Source organism: Chlorocebus sabaeus, chromosome 6 (genome assembly GCF_047675955.1).
Source record: "Chlorocebus sabaeus isolate Y175 chromosome 6, mChlSab1.0.hap1, whole genome shotgun sequence".
NCBI classification, from domain to species: Eukaryota; Metazoa; Chordata; class Mammalia; order Primates; family Cercopithecidae; genus Chlorocebus; species Chlorocebus sabaeus.
Genome location: NC_132909.1, coordinates 39,652,877 through 39,656,597, shown reverse-complemented (window position 1 = coordinate 39,656,597; position 3,721 = coordinate 39,652,877). Strand labels below are relative to the sequence as shown.

General features: G+C 46.0%; 1 pseudogene; it reads left to right on the top strand.

Annotated features, from left to right (window-relative positions):
• The first annotated feature begins 2,236 nt into the window (after nucleotides 1-2,236).
• Nucleotides 2,237-2,826, top strand: LOC119622646 (peptidyl-prolyl cis-trans isomerase FKBP1A pseudogene; annotated as a pseudogene).
• The last annotated feature ends 895 nt before the right edge of the window (nucleotides 2,827-3,721 follow it).

Below are 3,721 nucleotides of genomic sequence, written 5' to 3'. Positions count from 1 at the left end.
GGCTGGGCCCAGACTACAAAGTCAGATCACTCAGGTGCTGGCCAGAGGCATATATCACATTTACACCTGTAGGAAGGTCAGAGCATGATATTTACAATCCAGCACATGTCCTGTTTCTGAGTATGTATTTTGGGTCTTAGGACATGAGTTCATCTCAACAATAAACTGGAACAGTGCATGAGAGGCACAGTCTTCCCTGTGTGCTGTTTTATCTGAGTGAGTTACAGCTGTACAGGTGTGCTGAATATTGGTCTTAGAGTCATCAACCTACCTGTGGACCAGATTCACAGAGGAGAATCAATTTTCCAACGTTTGACTGATTTTTGTTGTGAAATCCAGAGCCTTCACAATGGGCTGTGTTCATGTGGGAAGATGACAATCTTTTCTGTCGACTTGGTGAGTGTCAAAATCTCACTTATGTGTCACCCTAGGACTTTATACGTTATGCATGAGATCCTCAATCTGCTTGGAGGCATTTGTGCTGGTATGAATCTTGATCATCCCTGTGCCCTTAAGCCCAAGTATGAGAATCAACATCTCTCCAATTAGCTGAGTCCAGAATGAAGAATCTTCATCTTCCTATGAGCTGAGCTTAAAATGAGTCACCATCCCAACTGTGCTCACATGTTTACATGTGAGAGCCACAATCTCAACTGTAGACTGTGTCCACATGTAAGGTTCAGGACCTCAATAATAGGCTTTGTTCAAGTGAGAAAATAATGAGAAATACAATCTCACCTGTGTCTTGGGCTCTGTGTTGACACTGTCTGTACCACCCAAGGGCTTTCTATGAAATGTGAGACAGGGTAGTTCTCTATGACTTTCATGCAAAAATGAGACCTAGGATTTGACCCATTTTCCTAAGCCCAACTAAGAGAGACAGTATCTTTCATATTGGCTGGATGAAGTTATGAGAGTCATTGTGACACCCGTAAACTGAATGAAGACATATGTGACAGTCTCACAATCGGGTAAAGAGGGAGTGAGCAGGAGAGTCACACCACCTGGGTGCTGTGCCAGAGATATTTACAACCTTCTCTGAGGGCAGTGACCAGGCAGGAGAGTCACATCATGTTGTTGCTGGGCTGGAAGTCTGCCATCATTTGTTCTGAGAGTAAGAACCAGGCAAGAGAGTCACAGTACCTGTGTTTTTAGCCAGGGATATGTTATAATCCCCTCCTGAAAGCAGGACTAAGGCAGCAGAGTCCCTTCACCTGGTTGCTGGGCCTAACGATATGTCATAGTGTCTTCTGTGGCTAGGCCCAATCAGCAAAGCCACATTACCTAGTGCTGGCTCCAATGATGTGTCGCAATACTTTTTACTGGGATGGCCCAGGCAGAAGAGGAAATCTGAAACAGCTAGGGGATGATCAAAAGACACATTTCAATAACCTCGCGGGCAGGACCCATGCAGGAGAGTCACCTCACCTAGCTGCTGGGTTCAGTGATACGTCACAATCCCTTCTGTGGGCTGGGCCCAAACAAGAAGAGTCAAATCCCTTGGGTGCTGGGAAGAGGCACATGTCACACCTGCAAGGAAGTCCAGGAATGAGATTGAAAATTCCACACATGTCCGAGTTCTAGGTATGAGAGGCAGTGCCTTCTGTATGTTGCTTCTATATAGATGAGCGACAATCTCTACAAACGACTGAATCCACTCATGAGAGCCTCAGTGTTTTCTGGGTACTGTGTTCCCTTATTAGAATCACAGTCTCACAGGTGTGCTAGATTGTTGTCTGAGAGACACCAATCAATATGTGGACCAGATCCACTTAGGAGAGTCAATTTTCCAACTTTTGACTGTCTGAGATTCAGAATTTCAACAGTGGGCTGTGAAAGGATGACCATCTTTACTGTTTGCTGTGTGTGTGCAAGAGTGTCACAATCTTACCTTTGTTCGGGGCCATGTTAAGACATGTTCTGTATCACCCAAGGGCTTTATATGGTATGCATGGGAGTCACAATTTCCTCTAAATCCTTTGTGCTGGTATGGACCCGTGATAGTGTCTGTAGCTTTAAACCCAGGTATGACAGTCAACATCTTTCTAATTGGCTGGGTCCAGATAGGAGAGTTTTCACCTGCCAGAGCTGGGTTTAGAAATGAGTCACCGTGGAGGCGATGAGCCGAGGGACTAGGCAGAGCAGTGGAACCGCCGCCAGGTCGCTCTAGGTCCACGCCGCCAGTCGCGCTGCCAGCCCGCTCAGCGTCCGCCGCCGCCATCGAGTGCAGGTGGAAACCATCTACCCAGGAGCCTGGCGCACCTTCCCGAAGCGCGGTCAGACTTGCGTGGTGCACTGCACCGGGATGCTTGAAGATGGAAAGAAATTTGATTCCTCCCGGGACAGAAACAAGCCCTTTAAGTTTATGCTAGGCAAGCAGGCGGTGATCCGAGGCTGGGAAGAAGGGGTTGCCCAGATGAGTGTGGGTCAGAGAGCCAAAGTGACTATGTCTCCAGATTATGCCTATGGTTCCACTGGGCACCCAGGCATCATCCCACCACATGCCACTCTCGTCTTCGATGTGGAGCTTCTAAAACGGGAATGACAGGAATGGCCGCCTCCCTTAGCTCCCTGTTCTTGGATCTGCCATGGAGGGATCTGGTGCCTCCAGACCTGTGCACATGAATCCATATGGCGCTTCTCCTGATGTTCCCCTCCACTCTGTATAGACATCTGCCCGGATTGAATGTGTTCTGTCACTCAGCTTTGCTTCTGACACCTCCGTTTCCTCTTCCCCTTTCTCCTCCTATGTGTGTTTACCTAAACTATATGCCATAAACCTCAAGTTATTCATTTTATTTTGTTTTCATTTTATGGTGAAGATTCACTTTCAGTCTTTTGGATATAGGTTTCCAGTGAAGTACCTGGTTAAGTATTAACAGCACAAGTGATAGGTTAACGTTAGAATAGGAATTGGTGTTGGGGGGGGGGGGTTGCAAGAATATTTTATTTTAATTTTTTGGATGAAATTTTTATCTATTATATATTAAACATTCTTGCTGCTGCTCTGCAAAGCTATAGCAGATTTGAGGTGCTGTTGAGGACTGAATTATTCTCCAAGTTGAGAGATGTCCTTGGGTTAAATTAAAAGCCCTACCTAAAACTGAGGTGGGGACGAGGAGAGCCTTTGCCTCCCACCCCACCCTCCCCTTAAACCCTCTGCCTTTGAAAGCAGATCATGTTCACTGCGATGCTGGACACTACAGGTGTCTGTCCCTGGGCCAGCAGGGACCTCTGAAGCCTTCTTTGTGGCCTGGCTTATTTCATTATTTTTATTTTTTTCATCCTGTGGTTTTTCTAATGGACTTTCAGGAATTTTGTAATCTCATAACTTTCCAAGCTCTACCACTTCCTAAATCTTAAGAACTTTAATTGACAGTTTCAATTGAAGGTGCTGTTTGTAGGCTTAACACCCAGTGAAAGCCCAGACATCATGAGAAATCCTTGAATGTTCTCTTAAGAAAATGATGCTGGTCATCACAGCCGCAGCATCTCCTGTTTTTTGATGCTTGGCTCCCTCTGCTGATCTCAGAGTTTCCTGGCTTTTCCTCCCTCAGCCCCTTCTCACCCCTTTGCTGTCCTGCGTAGTGATATGGTGAGAGAAATCATTGCTGCCCCCTCCCCCCAGCACTATATATGAGTCTCAAGTTTTATTATTGCAATAAAAGTGCTTTATGCCGGCTTTTCTCAAAAAAAAAAAAAACAAAAAAAAACGAAAGAA